Here is an 18,894-nt window from a genome sequence, read left to right as displayed (position 1 = left end):
TTGCAGGACCAATAACGCAGATACCCTGCCTAAGAACTTGCTGGGTCAAAATCTAGAAACTCCCTCCTTAACAGTAGTATGGGTCTACCTAAAGCACATGATCTGGAGTAGTTTAATAAGGCAGCTCAGCATCTAGGGATGGGCAATCTTTTTTTAAATTTACTTGTGGGATGTGGATGTCATTGACTAACCAACATCTATTGCTGATCCCTAGTTATCCTTGAGAAAGTAATGCTGAACTGCCTTCTTGAACAGTTGCAATCCATGCACTGCAAGTAGATCCACAATGTCCTTAGGGAGGCAATTCTAGGATTCTGATCCAATGATAATGAAGGAACGGTGATATATTTCTAAGCCAGGATGAAGAGTGGCTTGGACGTGAACTTGCAGATGATGGTGTTCCCATGTATCTGCTACTCTGGATGTTCTTGATGGAGGTTGTTGTAGGTTTGGAAGGTGAATTTGTGCAGTGCATCTTGTAGATAGTACACATTGGTGCTACCAATTATCAGCAGTAGAGAGTGTGAACGCTTGTGAATGCAGTGCCAATCAAGCGGGCTGCTTTGTCCTGGATGGTGTAAAATCCCTGAGTGTAGCTGGAGATACACACATCCAGGAAAATGGGGAATATTCTATCATACTCTTGACTTGTTCCTCTTGAATAGTGGACAGGTTCTGGGAAGTCAGCAGATGGGTTACTGGCTGCAGTATTCCTAGCCTCTGATTTGCTGTTGTGGTACTTATGTGACAAGTTCAGTTGGTCAATGGTAACCCCAGAATGTTGATCATGGGGAATTCAATGATAACAACACCATTGAATGTCAAGGGGTGATGATTAGATTGTCTTTTCTTGGAGTTAGTCATTGGTTATTAAACAGGTTTCAAAACACTTACCCTTCAAGACTATCCAAATTCTTGTGCTTCCTTCGAAAAGCCTCAAAACGAGTTGTCTCTCTGCAGGATCAAAATGATGAAAACTCCACCGTGCAAATATTAACAAATTCAATACCTCAAGTGGCTGATTTGTTGTTCTTCATGTTGAGTTTAATAATGGTCGACATCAAAATGATTATCATGCGACATTTCCTGAGCTTTTAAATCCTCAGCTGACAAAAGTGCAACATTGACCCAAACAAATGGAAATGACCATAATTTTTGAATAAATTTGAATCTCTGGAATTTTATTATTTGTATTCCTGATGACCAAGACTGGCATTTCTAAATTTCACATGATGTTGGAGGGTGCATTATCTTGCCGATCTGTGGTGATTCTGCCAAATTCTGAAATGGAATTTTCTGATCAAGGTTTTGAAAGCCCTCTTCCATTCTACAGAGCAAAGAAAGATGTGCAATGCCATCCCAATTGGCAAGGTTCTTTGAGGCTTATTTATACATTGCCTTTTTTTAAACCTCCTCCTTATTCTTCTGTATCAAGAACATAACGGTTGCTTTATTTCAGTGATGAATTCTTACTTTTTTTTCTTCTTGGGATAATGCCTGAAACAGTTGGTGGAATGAGTTCATTATTAATTAAATGAACAGTTATTGACATTTACGGCAAAGTGAAGTGTGAGAATTATAAACGGACTCAGAAAACACCTGCTGAGTGATATTGTGTCACATCATTTTCTGCAAACACTGTCTCCACTTGTCATGCTCATCCTATATTTAATCGATAACCTATTATTTTCCCAATATGAGACTGAGTATGAAGGCTCATAAAACGAAGAAAAAAGAACGTCGTCATTTATTATATCAGCGAATTTGAAGGACATTTTACAATAATGTGTAAAATCTGGGGAAACCCATTTACTTTAAATTTATTCCTTCTGGTGCTTACCTGTGTAGTCTGTGCTAGGAAACAGAATACCTTTCTGCCCATAGGACTTGGTGTCGATAGTGAGGTGTACCAGGCTGCAACCATTTAAAATGAAGTGCAGTGTGCAGCTCTCCTCCTTTTGCCTCATATTGTACCTTATGCCATTGCATGAAAGGAGAATGCTTCACAACATTAATGTGCATCCTTCCACTTCCAACATCAAATACAGAAAGAGGCGAAGGCCCGTTAGTCCTTTTAGTCTGTTATGCCATTTTATTAGATCATCATTGAACTGCACCTTCTTAGTGAGACTGTCAGCTTACTGCAAAAGATAGAATTATAGCAGGATATTCGAAATGAAAAAACAAACACAGAAAATCTTGGCAAATTTGCAGGCCAGGTAGCTGGAGGTTAATGGAGCTGTTTATGTGACCAATTGAAGGTCAATTCTGCCTCCCTTAGCATTCCACCTGCATCATGTGGTCCTACAGCCACAAGGGAAGGCTGCTCAGTGTCATTTACAGCCAGCTCTGGTGAGGGTTATGAGGAGCTTGTGGATCTCATTGTGGTCCTCCCGTCTTCTATAACTCACTCCACCCACCCCCCACCCCTCCACCCCCAATCCTTAAAACAGATACACTGACACTTGTTACTCAGCTCCTCTCTACACAGTCACTAGGGCCAGACTGCCATGCCCCAGATTTCCCAGACAGCCTGAACTCACTTCAACAGTGTCTGGCCATTGAGACGTTCTCTGTCTGGAGCTGCAGCCAAGGCACTGGCCATTGCTCTCTGCTGCCACTCTAATGGTGCTAGAGACAAGCAAACTGAAGATGCTGGAATCCAAAGTAGACAGGCAAGAGGCAGGATAAACACCCAAAACATCAAACTCCTGATGCTGCTTGGCTTGCTGTGTTCTTCCAGCCTCCTTCTTGTCTTCTCTGACAGTGCTGGCTACTCCTGGGATCAGACTGTCCTTAATCCTGTCCTCGTAGAAGCCTGTTATCTGGCCACTGCAGCCAACGTGACATTCCAAGTCCCATCACCTGCCGAAGTAGGATGTCTTCACTTGCAGCCCCAGTGGCAGAACCTGTCAGTAGTTCACTCCCATGTTCCAGGTCAATGAACTGTCCACAGGATTTCCAGCAGCATAGTAATAATTCATGTTAAATCATTTTTTTTATATACAGAAAGCAGACTCATATAATTTTACCATCATATATGTGCCAGCACTCTAAAAGCCTTCTGCATTTCCTCCAATTCCTCCACCTTTTAGATATTAAACTTTAGACTTAGATTTAGACTTTATTGTCATATTTACTCAAGTACGAAAGTACAGGAGTACGGTGAAAAGTTTTCAATGTTGCCACACACGGCACCATCATAGGTGAGAGTGCCTAGATACCAACTCTTAAAACAAGGTAGAAATAAGGAACAAAGTTAGAAGTTAAACATTAGAATTACTCTTAGTATAATGTGAAAGGATTAAGAAATATTTTCCCACTTTGCAGCAAATTAGAAACTACTGAGTCTAAAATAGAATCATATTTTCTGACCTTTTGTCAGTCATTGTTACCACATTGCTTGGCATTTATCCTTGTCACATCTCTGAATGCAAAGTAAAGTTATTGTTTACTACACAATGATCAAAGCAGGCCATGATGTACATGGTTATTATGAATGAGTATTTCATGTTTTTCATAGGTCAACTGTAAGTTTTATCTTTTGACACACAATCTAAATCTTTTTATCTAAATTTTTATCCAAAAGCATTTAATTTAAAATAACCGCAGATATGTCATTTATCAGTTATTTCTTAGTACAATTGTGATTCAGATTTCTAAGTGGATGTTTTGTGGGTCACAGTTTAGTGAGTTCTTTCTTCAGCAATGCTGGTCATATTGCTTGAAAATCTGATGGGACTTTGTAAATGTCGTCAAAACAATGAGTAACACTGAGATTTATTGGGGTCTGGCTGTAAAATCAAAAATCTTGTTTATCCACAATCTGTTGCTAATAACATGATTCTTCTAAATCTTGAAAAGTTGCCTGGTGAATTTTGTCCTGTGTAGTATTGTTTGAGTTGTCTGAAGTTGCAAGGAGCTTATTCCATTTATTTTCAGCTATTGTAACCTCCATATTTATATCATTATTCTTCAAATTTTTCCAATTTGGGCATTTACTAATGCACAGTCACATTTTATTTTCAATTTCTAATGAAAATCATGTATTATTTATGCGGTATTTGGAATGTCTCTTTGAGTATGTGCCTTTCCAACAATACTAATCTGAACATATCATTAAGCTTAGACTTATAGTTCGTTAACCCCATGTTTCAGAATTAGCTTGCATTCATTCGCTTTACAACTCAGTGCAAAATGAAATTGTTTGAACCAACACTAAAGCTCTCAATTATCTGTAAAATGCCTTGGGATATTTTATTATTTTAAAAATGCCATATAAATTCAAGTTGTAATTGTGCAGTGTAAATCCAGAATTGCGCCTGGAGCAAGATGTGTGGTGAAATAGAATGAAATTCTTTTACATGGAGTATCTTAAGTGAGATTACTTAAAGTTTTTTTTGAGCAATTTAACTTGGAACATGTGGAGAAAACGTGACAAATATGTGACTTTACCCTGTAGAATAAATAATGTAATGTAAAGTCCAAATGAGTAATATTGGTAGTGAAGTTACATGGTTTGTAAAGGACTGAAAATGTCTCAATAGTTTGTTTGATAAAATTATACTGGAGGACAAGAGTTGGTGGAAGCATTGAGTGATGTGATGGAGAGATGGAGTTGAATCTCACTTTTCTATCTATCACAAGAAAGTGCACAATTGTATGGCAAAGTGAGATGTCATTGAATAATGTTCAGGATAAGAACCTTGGCTAATTTCAGATCAACTGTGTGATAATCTCAATTATAGCAATGCTTTAGTGACCCTGTTTTAAGACCCTACAGTTAAGCACAGAGTGTGAATAGAGCCTGGGGCAGAACTTGATCATTCCTGATCCCGATCAATCCACAACCACTACCATCTAGAAGGAACAAAGCAGCAGACACATTGCAGAACCATACCCTGCAATTTCCCATTCAAGTCATTCACCATCCTGACTTGGAAATATAGCATTGTCCCTTTACTGTCATGGGTCAAAATTCTGGAATTCCTTCCCTGATGGCTTTATACATGTATCGACACCAAAAGGATGTCAGCAGTTTAACACAATCCACTAAGTTTATTTCTGATGAAGAGCTTATGCCCGAAACATTACTTTTCCTGCTTACTCAGATGCTGCCTGACCTGCTGTGCTTTTCCAGTGCTACTCTAATCTTGAGCTTAAGAACACAGCTCACCACCGTCTTCTTAAGAACAATTAGGGATGAGCAATAAATGGAGACCTAGACACATCCAAGAATGAATAAAAAGCAAGGAATGATATCTGGCTGTGTGGGGAGATCACTAAGCTACATCAAGATAACCCACAGTGGCTCCCTGAGGTACACCTACCTTCTCTAGAGCTTTATCTCCCACACACAGACCCAGTTGGCAGTGACCAATCCCACCACCCTAACTCTACAATGGTAGGTCCACCTTTTACAAAGTGGATTGGACCAACAGCTTGGAAATGCAAGCCATCATCCCTAAAAGGTCAGCAGTCCCAGCTAGAGGTGGCCTTCTAATTGACTACCACCAATAATATCTCTTCTATTGTGCCACGTTCATTCACACAGGTTCAGGATTGATCATTCCACCACACTCTCACCTACATTGTTTATATGTATCATGAACAACTGTGGATCCAATACCGATACCTGTGGAAGCCATCAGACACTAGTTTCTTGACAGGGGCCGAGGAGAAGCAAGAAGACCCAAGAAGCAAGGAGACCCATACGGGAGACAATTATTAATGATGGAGAAAGAGAAAAGAGATGTGAATAGGAACTAAAAGGGAGAGCCTTAACTTGTCAAATGGCTTAAATACAAGTCACTGCCAAAGAAAAAATAATTAGAGGAACAATGGGGTTGCAGAAGGATTGGATATAGAATCATTACCAGTTCACTCCCAGGAGGATGTGTAAAATTCTGGTCATTGTTACATTTTACATGTTACATGTTACATAAGGGCAGCATGGTGGCACAGTGGTTAGCACTGCTGCCTCACAGCGCCAGCGACCTGGGTTCAATTCCCGCCTCAGGCGACTGACTGTGTGGAGTTTGCACGTTCTCCCCGTGTCTGCGTGGGTTTCCTCCGGGTGCTCCGGTTTCCTCCCACAGTCCAAAGATGTGCGGGTCAGGTGAACTGGCCATGCTAAATTCCCCGTAGTGTTAGGTAAGGGGTATGGGTGGGTTGCGCTTCGGCGGGTCGGTGTGGACTTGTTGGGCCGAAGGGCCTGTTTCCACACTGTAAGTCTAATCTAATCTAATTTTTAGACAATGTAATTAGAGCTCATTAGAATGAAAACAGAAAATGCTGGAGAAATTTGGAAGGTCTGGAGGGAGAAACAGTGTTTATTTTTCGAGTTCAGTTCTGAACTTCAGTTCCAAACAACAGACAAATTGGACACAAAATATTAATTTTGTTGCTATCTCTACAGATACTGCTAGGCCAGCTGAGTTTCTCCAGTACTTTCTGTTTTAATTCAGATTTTAATTCAAGTGCTTTAATTAGAGCTTGGAGATCTGGCTACCTCTTCTTTTCTGCACTAATGAATCTTTGCTTGTGATAAATCACCTTCACAAAGTTCCATAAGATTCTGTTTTGTCCTATTAAGAATCTTTTAACTTAAAATATAAGCTCCCATCCAGTCACTTCACTAAACATGGGAATTCAAACCAGTTCAATACAGCTTTAATTAAGTGTTACATAGTGGTTCCTACTCTAAAACACTCTGCTGAATATACTAAACCCTTAAGTCTCTAATGAAGTAAAACAAAGTTTGCTTTACTGTGGATTGCGGAGCTTTGCACATCTGCTTGTGTTGAACAGGGAACGGTTTGATGCATGTCAGAAGGTAAGGGCAGAAAAACGGCTGTCACAGAACAATAGGCAACAGAGTGCAATTCTTGGAACCACATCTTTCCAAAGGGAAATGTTGTCTTCCAAAAGTCAGCTTCAGTGTCAGTCACCCAGCTCGAATAAGAAAGCAACAGATTCGCAATGACGGAGTGGGGCATTGAGCGTGAGCAATTAGCAGTCATCGAACAGATCATTTTGTGCATCGTCCGAGCCTTCTGCAGATTGAACTAAAGAAGCTCAATGGATGGAGTCACAGACAAAACAAACTGCTTTAGTGTTGTAAGGTCCTATGATCCTATCATAATGTCTGCTGTGCTGTGACGAAAACAACCTTACAGACTGGTAGTAATCAACTGGAATGTTATCTAGAACATATGGCATAAGATTACCATAAAATCAAATTAAAAGAAACTTTATTTTGAATAGTCATTTGGCAACGCAAAACTTCAGTATTGCTGAGAAAAGACTCATTTTTTGTCAAAATAGAAGTAGGCAAATCACTTCATTGAATCTGAAGCAATGTTGAATGAGATCACAAATGATCTGAAAATCCTCAGCCCCACTTTCTTGCTCTATCCCTTTAATCCTGGGCTCCCTTACTGATTAAGCATCCATTTAACCTGGCCTTGAATATAACCCAGATCTCTGTGGTAAAGAAAAAATGGGAAACACTGACGTAGGAGCAGGAGCAGGCCATCCAGCCCTTCAAACCTGCTCTGCCATTCAATACGATCATGACTGATCATCCGACTCAGTCATCTGTCCTGCTTTCTTTGATCCCTTTGATCTGAAGAAGTATAAGTACAACTTTCTTGAAAATCTTCAATGTTTGGCCTCAATGGTTTGCTGTGGCAGAGAATTCCATAGGCTTCATAATGTCTGGGTAAAGACATTCCTCATCTCTGGTGAGCTTCCATTGCACTCTTTCTTTGATAATGATATTCTTCCTGAGCTAAGAAGACGAAACTGCACATAGCATTCCAAGTATCTGCACAATTGAAGCAAGGTATTATTATTGCTGCACTCAAATCCTCTTGTTATAAAGGCTAACAATCCAACCTTTCTACAGCTGAATCTTAGAAACCCTGCAGTGTGGAAGCAAGCCACTCGGGTCATCGAATCCACATTGCCCCTCAATAGAACATTCCCCTCATACACACACCTCCTGCCTATCCCTGCAACCCTGCATTTTCCCTAGCTAATCCACCAAGTCTACAATCCTTGGACACGATGGTCAATTTAACATGGCAAATCCACCATCGTTAGACTGCACGTTGTTGGACTGTGGGAGGAAACCAGAGCACCCAGAGGAAGCCCACATAGATAGGAAGAGAATATGCAACTTCCACATAGACAGTCGCCCAATGATGGAACCCAGGTCCCTGGCACTATGAGGCAGCAATGCTAACCCTGAGCCAGTGGGTCTTCATATAACTCAATTGCTGAGTTTTTCTCTCTGGTTCTTCACTGCTGTTTCTAGCTTCCAGTAGCTGCCACCATGTTGTTTATGGATTGGAATAAAGGCTATCCACCCTTAGCATTCAGCTAGTAGAAATTACAGAGATTTTTTTCCCCAACTACCTTTCTTGCAAACTATATACATGTTACAGTAATAATAACTAATTGATAACTTCCTGATGAAATACCTTGAGATATCTTACAATATTAATTCATGAGTTCATGTTGTGTTGCAAATTAAGCAGTTTGAATTTACTTATCCTCTCATTTCCTGCACCCACCATTATGTCCACCTGGCAGGTAAGGTCAAAATCAGTCCCATGCATTGCATCCTTTTTAAATAAGAAGTTTTAGTTATTATCTTACACTGAGCAATATCTATGCAAAATAGGGGTAAATTTGAGGAAATATTGCAATCAAAAAGGAGATTGTTTCTCCCTAGTATCTGTGTACACTTCTGTTGCAAACTGAAAACATACTTCAAGCCCTGAGTCTTATAATAATTACCTCAATCTCCGATTACTGCCAACAAATTTAAATGTAGAAAGGTTTTAAACTAAAATTAGCTTATTAGTGAGTTGAAATATAAATCAGATTAGCTTCATTAAATTATATTAACATCTTATAGAGTAAAAATTAGAATGCAGTATGAAAACACTTTCTTTATTAAAGGAAATTTATGGAGATTTATGGAGATTTCCACAATACAGCAGTTGATATTAATATCTTTGCTTGCATACATAATATAAGACCTAATAAAAGATTTAATAAATGGGTTGGTGCTTAAGGGAAAATTGATGGGGTACAGAAAAGATTTTGGCAGCCCATGACATAATAGAGAAATATACAGTTACGTGTGAGAAGAACTTGCTCATTAATGACTGCTATGGCTCAATTAAGAAAGCAAAACCTTTACTAACTTTGAATAATGAGAGATTCAAAGCAAAGCATATATCATTAAATTCATTTATTACAATTGAAGATTGTGTGATGAAATGATACACCAGAAAGTTGTTTCTGGTCATAAGACATGTAATAGTTCTTTTTTTTCATTTTTGATCATTTCAAGGCAAGTGACTATTTTGATACAGACTCAAGAATGGTTAAGAAAGACTGAGCTGCATAAACTGAAGAAATCTCAAGTTCAATCCCTAATAAAACCAAGTTTACAATAGGGATATGAGGACTTGTTTCAATAAGTGATCACCAAAAGTGATTTCTATTGAGTAATGAGGAAAAGTGTATATGAGGGAATGACTTCATAACACTAGGAAGATCAGAGATGAGAAAAGACCATTTGATCCATTGAAATCTATTGTTTACAGCCCTAACTCACTGGCTATGTCAGACAATTGCCTTAAAAGCCTTGACACTTGTATTGCCCTGCCCAGAAATTTTAACGTTTTGATGATGCCATGAATGTATATTTTCTTCCTTATGTCACACCTGTTTTCACCTAAGGTAAATGTAATTTGTTCTCCCTTCCTTTAGTCTCTTAAAGTAATACTGGCCTAAAATATTAATGAAATTATTCTAATTCCCTGTCATCTGTTCAATGTGAGATTGGAGAGATCCTTAAAAGAAAATGAGATAAATGGCTACATGGGTACATTATCATTAGAAAGTTCCAAAAGGTTCAGACATGAAGCTAGTTCAAAATGAGCACATTTATTGCCTATAAAATATATCATAAGCATAGTACAGCAAAGGTTCATTGGTGCCTCCTTCCATCTGTAATCAGTCCATGTTATCTGACATTACAAAGATTTTACTCCTTATACACATGTTCAGGAACTAATATTCGTACGGTCAACAGTTACTCCATGCATCCCACAAGCCATCATTCTCATTTAGTATTTACACTGTTTTTCAGATGGTTTATCATCTCCAACAGCATACCCTCATCCCATTTCTTTTAAAATAAATAGTCATTCTGGCCCAATATCAGGAAAGGTCATTGATTTGAAAATTTACCCTGTTTTCTATTCAAAGATGCCACCAGTCATAATGAGCACTTTCTAGTGGTGTGTTTTATTTTAGTTTGGATTTCAGGCAGCTGCAATACTTTAGTAAAAAGACTGTCAGTTTTAGACACTGAATGGCATCTAATACATATAGGGCATGGATGTAGTGCCAGTGGTATACAGGTTAATAGTTATTTGTTCGAGTGCATCAGTGATGTCAGATCTCATGTAGAGGCTAGAACCTGAAAGAGAAAAGTTTTGACAAGGTCTGACAACAGTCAGCCTTCTATCAACTGCAAATAGCCAATATATATCACTTGCTGGTTAGCAGGATGCTCTTCAGTTCTGTCCTATTAAAACATACAGATTCCAATCATTGCATCAGCACAGTCTCTAGAGGACAAAAAAAAAGACAATTAGGATGGGAAAGAACATGTTATAGTCAGATTTATACAATCATACAACCAAGAGATCAGATTAAATATTTGCAGATCCACCTCATGAATGGTTGTGGGCGATTGAACAATGGCAAGGAGGAGGAGGATACTCAAAAGTCTCTACTGTCACCAATGGAGGAGCGCAGCACACCATTAAAGACAACAAGATTGAAATGATGCATTTCCAACCATCTTTAGCCAGAAGTAACCGGTGGAAAACCTGACTCAAACTCCACCTGAAGTTCCCAGCATCACATTTATCAGTTTAAATCCAATTTGATTGATTGCAAGGAGATTGGAATCACAGATGTAAAGATTTTGCAGCTCAGCACACCAGTAGATAACCACTGTTTAAGAATTTTGAAGAATGAGAATGGATATTATTGAAACTTTTTTTTAAAATCCTACAGGGAGTAACAGGGTGGATGTAAATAGGGTGTTTCCACGGCTGATGACTTTGGGATGATCTCAGAGTAAGGGCAAGTCTATTAAAGACTGAATCAAGGATTGCTTTGCTTAGAAGGTGGAGGGTCTTTGGAATTCTCTGCTCCGGGCAGCTCTAGAAACTCATTCATTGAACAAATTGAGAACAGAAATCAATAGATTTCTGGAGCCTAATGACATTAGAAGATATCTTTGGGCCTGTTGGGGAAGGTGAGTAACTGATTTAAATCTTTAAAACCTTTCCTCAAGCGTCGGAGCCCTCCATTTCTGTTTTCAGCAGCAGGAAGAGCAAGAGCTTGGACCAGGGGCCTGTCGGGAAAGGTGAGTCACTGAGTTAAAACTTTAAAAGCTTACTTCAAGTGTCAGCAGCAGCAGCATCTTGGAGAGCAGAGGTTTCTGGGAAAGGAGGGACTTATTTTTTCGCCTCAGCTGTATAGGTGGGTGTTTTCTAAACCTGAGATCCTACCCTTGTAGGGCCCCCACCTCCTCTAACCTTCTACACCAGGGAAACATCAGATAAGCTTCTATGCTTTTTTAATTTACTTTTTGATAAGGGGACTAGCAAGCATGACAGTGCAGGGAGAGGTGTTCCTCCTGCCTGATGTTTGAGGTGAGGGATGCCATTAGTGTCCCATCCAAGTATATCTGCAGGAAGTACACCCAACTCTTGCTCCTCCAAGACTGCGTTAGGGAACTGGAATGGGAGCTGGATGAACTTCGGATCATTCGGGAGGCAGACACTGTGATAGGTAAGAGTTAGAGGGAAGCAGTAACTCCTAGACATGAAGAAAGCAGTCAGTGCAGTGATCCCCTGTGGTTGTTCCTCTGAAGAACAAGTATGCCATTTTGGACACTGTTGGTGGGAGGGGGGTGACTTACCAGGAGCATGCACTGGGGTGCAGGTTTCTGGCACAAGCTCTGTCCCTGTTACAGAGAAGGGAAGGAAGGAAAGGAGGAGAGTGTTAGTCATTGGGGACTCAATATTAGAGGGTCAGATAGAAGGTTTGTTGGAACGAACAAGATTCGCGGTTGGTGGATTGCCTCCCCGGTGTCAGGGTCCGCGATGTCTCGGATCATGTCTTTGGGGTCCTGAAGGGAGAGGGTAATCAGCCCCAAGTCGTGGTCCACGTAGGTACCAACAACATAGGTAGAAAGAGGGATAGGGATGTAAGGTAGGATTTTAGGGAGCGAGGGTGGAAGCTGAGAGCTAGAACAAACAGAGTTGTCATCTCTGGTTTGTTATCTGTGCCACTTGATAGCGATGGAAGAATACGGAGAGATATCAGGTGAGCACGTTGGCTGCAAGGATGATGCAGGAGAGAGGGTTTCAGGTACTTGGATAATTGGGGCTTATTCTGAGGAAAGTGGGACCTCTACAAACAGGACAGTCTTCACTTGAACCAGAGGGGTACTAATATCCGAGGTGGGAAATTTGCTAATGCTATTCGGGTGGGTTTAAACTAGTTCAGCAGGGGGATGGGAACCTGAGGTGTAGATTAGATTACTTACATTTTTTTTAGATTACTTACAGTGTGGAAACAGGCCCTTCAGCCCAACAAGTCCACACCAACCTGCCAAAGCGCAACCCACTCATACCCTTACATTTACCCCTAATCCAACACTATGGATACCTAACCTGCTTTGGACTGTGGGAGGAAACCAGAGCACCCAGAGGAAACCCACGCAGAACGGGGAGAACATGCAAACTCCACACAGTCAGTCGCCTGAGGTGGGATTTGAACCCGGGTCTCTGGCGCTGTGAGGCAGCAGTGCTAACCACTGTGCCACCGTGCCACCCTGTAGTTTCAGTGTATAGGAGGATGTGAGTAGGGAGGGCATGGACAGGATTTCACAGTCACAGGAGTGTGCTGGCAGACAACAAGCTGGTTTGAAGTGTATCTACTTCAATGCTAGGTGTATCCGGAATAAGGTGGGTGAGCTTGTAGCATGGATAGGTACCTGGGACTTCGATGTTGTGGCCATTTCAGAGACATGGATAGAGCAGGGTCAAGAATGGATGTTGCAGGTTCCAGGGTTTAGATCTTTTATTAAGATCCGGGGAAGTGGTAAAAGAAGGGGAGATGTGGCTTTGTTAGTCAAGGATAGTATAACGGTGGCTGAAAGAACTTTTGACGAGGACTCATCTACTGAGGTAGTGTGGGCTGAGGATAGAAATAGGAGAGGAGAGGTCACACTGCTGGGAGTTTTTTTTTAGACCGTCGCAAAGTTCCAAGGATGAGGAGGAGAGGATCAGCAAATTGATTCTGGACAGGAGTGAAAGGAGCAGGGTGGTCGTTATGGAGACTTACTTCCCCAACATTGACTGGAAATGCTATAACTTTAGTATATCAGATGGATCAGTTTTTGTCCAATGTGTACAGAAGGGTTTCCTGACACAGTATGTCAAAGGGCTGACAAGATGGGAGGCCACACTGGAAATGGTGCTTAGTAATGAACCAGGCCAGGTGTTTGATTTAGTGATTGGTAAGCATTTTTAAGAGAGTGACCATAAATTGGTTACGTTTAGTTCAGCGATGGAAAGGAATAGGTACATGCCACAGGGCAAGAGTTATAGATGGGGGAAGGGCAATTATAATGTGATTAGGCAAGACTTAGAATGGGGTAGCAAAATTCAGGGGATGAGGGCAATGGAAATGTGGAGCTGATTTAAGGAACTGATATTGCATGTCCTTGATAGGACACCTCCGAAGACACCTCCTTCTACCGCCCCCTCGACCATGACCCCACCCCCCCATCACCAAACCATTATCTCTCAGACCATATAGAACCTCATCACTCAGGAGATCTCCCACCCACAGCTTCCAACCTCATAGTCCTGGAACCCCGCACTGTTTGGTTCTACCTCCTTCCCAAGATTCATAAGCCTGGCCACCCTGGCCGACCCATTGTCTCAGCATGCTCCTGCCCCATGAAACTCATCTCCACCTACCTCAATACTATCCTGTTCCCAGTCCAGGATCTCCCCACATACGTTCAAGACATTGCCAATGCCATGCACCTCTTCCAAGACTTCCTTTCTCCTGGGCCCCAACGTCTCACCTTCACCGTGGATATCCGTCCCTCCATCCGTCATGACCAGGCCTCCAAGCCCTCCATTTTTTCCTCTCCCAACATCCCCAACAGTACCCTTCCACTGACACTCTCATTCATTTGGCTGAACTGGTCCTCACCCTTAACAATTTCTCCTTTGAATCCTCCAACTTCCTCCAAACCAAATGGGTAGCCATGGGCACCTGTATGGGCCCCAGCTATGCCTGTCTCTTTGTTGGTTATGTAGAACAGTCCATCTGTTACACCAGCACCACCCCCCCTCCTCTTCCTCCGCTACATTGATGACTGCATCGGCGCGACCTCGTGCTCCCGCGAAGAGGTTGAGCAGTTCATCAACTTCACCAACACATTCCACCCTGAACTTAAATTCACCTGGACCATCTCTGATACCTCCCTCCCCTTCCTGGACCTCTCCATCTCCATTAATGATGACTGACTTAACACTGACATTTTTTATAAACCCACCGACTCCCACAGCTACCTGGATTACACCTCTTCCCACCCTACCTCCTGCAAAAATACTATTCCGTGTTCCCAATTCCTCCGCCTCCACCATATCTGCTCCCAGGAGGACCAGTTCCACCACAGGACACACCAGATGGCCTTTTTCTTTAGAGATCGCAATTTCCCTTCCCACGTGGTTAAAGATGCCTCCAGCACATCTCATCTATATCCCGCACTTCTGTCCTCAGACCTCACCCCTCCAACCGTAACAAATACAGAGCCCCCCCCAATCCTCACCTTCCACCCTATCAACCATTGCTTAAACCACATCATCCGCCTCCAAACGGACCCCACCACCAGGAATATATTTCCCTCCCCACCCCTTTCCGCTTTCCACTTTCTGCGATGACCGTTCCCTCCATGACTACTTGGTCAGGTCCACACCCCCTAAAAACAACCCACCCTCCCTTCCTGGCACCTTCCCCTGCCAGTGCAGGGATTCAAAAACCTGCGCCTATACCACCTCCCTCACCTGCATCCAAGGCCCCAAAGGAGCCTTCCACATCCATTGGTGTTTCACCTGCACATCCACCTATGTCATTTATTGTATCCGCTGCTCCCGATGCAGTCTCCTTTACATTAGGGAGACTGGATGCCTTCTTGCAGAACTCTTTAGGAACATCTTTGGGACACCCGCACCAACCCCACCGCCCCGTGGCCCAACATTTTAACTTCCCCTCCCACTCTGCTGAGGACATGCAGGTCCTGGGCCTCCTCCACCCACCACTCTCTCACCACCCAAAGCCTGGAGGAATTACACCTCATCTTCCACCTCGGAACACTTCAACCCCAGGGCATCAATGTGGACTTCACTAGTTTTGTCATTTCCCCCACCCCCCACCTTACACCAGTTCCAACCTTCCATCCTCATAACCTGTTCTACCTGCCAATCTTCCTTTCCACCTATCCGCTCCACCCTCCTCTCCGACCTATTGCCTTCAGCCCCACCTCCATTCACCTGTTGTACTCTTGGCTACCTTCTGCCCAACTCTATCCCTCTCTCATTTATCTCTCCACCCTATAGGCTCCCTGCCCCATTCTTAATGAAGGGCTTTTGCCTGAAACATCGATTTTCCTGCTCCTCGGATGCTTCCTGACCTGCTGTGCTTTTCCAGCACCACTCTGATCTAGACAATAATGAGAACCCTAAAGCTTTCTATAGGTATGTGAGAAATAAAAGGATGACTAGGGTAGGAATAAGGTCTGTCAAAGACAGAAGTGGGAAGTTGTTTGTGGACCCTGTGAAGATTGGAGCAGTGCTAAACAAATATTTCTCATCAGTTTTCACTCAGGAAAAAGAGAATATCATAGAAGAGAAGACTGACATATGGGCTATTAGACTTGAAAGGATTGAGGTTAGTCAGGAAGAGATATTATCAATTGTAGAAGGAGTGAAAGTAGATAAGCCCCCTGGGCCAGATGGGATTTATCCGAGGATTCTCTGGGAAGCTAGTGAGGAGATAGCAGAGCCTTTGTCTTTGATATTTGAGTCGTCATTGTCTACAGATTTAGTACCTGAGGACTGGAGGATTGCAAATGTTGTGCCCTTGTTTAAGAATGGCAGTAGAGATGTCCCAGGTAATTATAGACCAATGAGCATTACGTCTGTTGTAGGAAATGTTTTGGAAAGGATTATAAGAGATAGGATTTATAATCATCTAGCAAGCAACACTTTGATTGGAAATAGTCAACATGGATTTGTCATGGGCAGGTTGTGTCTCAGAAACCTCATTAACTGTTTTGAGAAGGTGACCGAGCATGTGGATGAGGATAGGGCAGTTGACGTGGTGTACATGGACTTCAGTAAAGCCTGTGATTAGGCTCCACATGGTAGGCTGTTGGAGAAAATGCAGAAGCATGGGACTAAGGGTGATTTGACAATTTGAATTAGGATCTGGCTTTCTGTAAGAAGGCAACGAGTGGTGGTAGATGGACTTAGGTCTGTTCTCTTTGGGAAAAAAAAGGTGAAGAATGTTTTAAGAGAGACATACAAGATGATCAGATGATTAGATTGGGTGGATTGTGAGACTATTTTTCCTTGGATGATGACATCTGCTTGTACGAGGAGGCATAGCTGCAAATTGAGGGGTGATAGATTTAAGAAAGATGTCAGAGGCATGTTCTTTACTCAGAGAGTAGTAAGGGCATGGAATGCCCTGCCTGCCAATGTAGTTAAGTCAGCCACATTATAGCCATTTAAACAATCCTTGGATAAGTATATGGATGATGATGGGATAGTCTAGGGGGATGGGCTTAGATTCGTTCACAGGTGGGTGCAACATCAAGGGCTGTTCTGCACTGTATTGTTCTACGTTTTATGTTCTGTGTTCTATATGGAGACGATGCAGGAAAGTGGCATTGAAGTACATGATCATCCATGATGTAAAGGAATAGTGGAGGATTCTCAGTAGACTGAATGGTCTTCCTATATTTCTAAAAGGGAAGAAGGCTGTGGTTGTAGAGATAAATCATCTCAGTCGCAGAACAGCTCTGTAGGAGTTTCTCAGGATGGTGTTCTCTGTGCACGGATCTTCAGCTGTTGCATCAATGACCTTCTTTCCATTGGAAGTTCAGGAAAGAGGATATTCACTGATGTTCAACAGCATTTCAACACCTCAACTGAAGCAGACTGGGTATAAATGCTACAAAACTTGGTCAACATTCAGTGTTTGGTTAATGACTGTCAAGTAACACTAATACCACACAAATGACAGACACCTCTAACACGTGATAATCTAACCATCTCTGCTTGACATTCAGCCATAATAGTCTTTATACATTTCCTCTGCCATTTCGTGATTTGGTGCTATTACTTCCCCAGCCTCATCTTTAAAGGACCTATGTTTACTTTGGCTTACTTGATTATCATATTATCAAAGAAGCTTTTCCTGTCAATCTTGATATTGTTTGCAAGTTTACCCTCAAAGTTTGTATTCATCCCTTTTTTTGATCATCGTTTGCTTGTTTTAAAACATTCCCATCCTCTGGCTGACCACTAATCTTTCCTCCATTGTATGCTATTTGTTTTTTAAATCTGTTGCTCTACTTTACTTCACTGATTACCTGTGGTTAGCTTATCCCCTTCCTCGAATCCATCTGCCTCACTGGAAAATGTTTTTGCTGTGAGCCATTAGCTGTTTCCATAAAAGTCTGACATTGTCCTTCAAGTATTTCCCCCACCCCCCATTGTCCTTCAATGGAGTCAGGTGTTACTAGGGGACATAGCTTTAAATTAAGGGGTGGTAGGTATAGGACAGATGTTAGGGGTAGATTCTTCACACAGCGGGTTGTGAGTTCATGGAATGCCCTGCCCGTATCAGTGGTGAACTCTCCTTCTTTATGGTCATTTAAGCGGGCATTGGATAGGCATTTGGAAGTTATTGGGCTAGTATAGGTTAGGTAGGATTCGGTCGGCGCAACATCGAGGGCCGAAGGGCCTGTACTGCGCTGTATCCTTCTATGTTCTATGTTCTATGTTCTATTTTTGCTGCTAAACTCCTTTCCCTGCCCATCCAGCCAGCTCTGCCCTCATTCCTTTGTAATTTTCCTTATTAAAGCTTAGCACAGTTGTTGTCCAATCCAGGTTCCTCTCAAGTTGAATGCTAAATTCCACCAAGTTGTTTCTGAAGGGATCGTTTACTCTAATATCATTTTTCAAATCTGTCTCATTACATTATCACCAGATCCAATCTAGCCTGATCCCTGGTTGGAACATAACATGTTATTGTAGAAATACACTCTAGAAACTCTTCCTCCTGGCTTCCTCTGCTAACTCAACTTTCCTAATCTACATGAAGATTGAAGTCATCCAATTACTACTGTACTGACATTGTTACCTACCCTCATTCACTCCTGGTTTACTCTCTGTTCCACTATGCAGATACTGGAAGAGGACCTATAGACCACTCCTACCAAAGTGTTCTTTCCCTTTTTATTTCTTACCTCCACCTTTATGAATTTGACATCTTCCAATTAAAAGTTATTTCTTGTTATTTTACTTATTCCATCATCTGCTCCCACCACCCTTTCCCACTGCCTATCCTTTCTAAATGTTGCGTACCCCAAGATTTTTAGTTCCTAGTTTTAATCTCCTTATTACCATTTCTCTGTAATGGCTACAAAATCATACCTATTGACATGTATTTGTGTAATTAATTCATCTATTTTGTTCAGAA

Source organism: Hemiscyllium ocellatum, chromosome 5 (genome assembly GCF_020745735.1).
Source record: "Hemiscyllium ocellatum isolate sHemOce1 chromosome 5, sHemOce1.pat.X.cur, whole genome shotgun sequence".
Lineage (NCBI taxonomy): Eukaryota > Metazoa > Chordata > Chondrichthyes > Orectolobiformes > Hemiscylliidae > Hemiscyllium > Hemiscyllium ocellatum.
Note: the sequence above shows the minus strand (reverse complement) of the source record.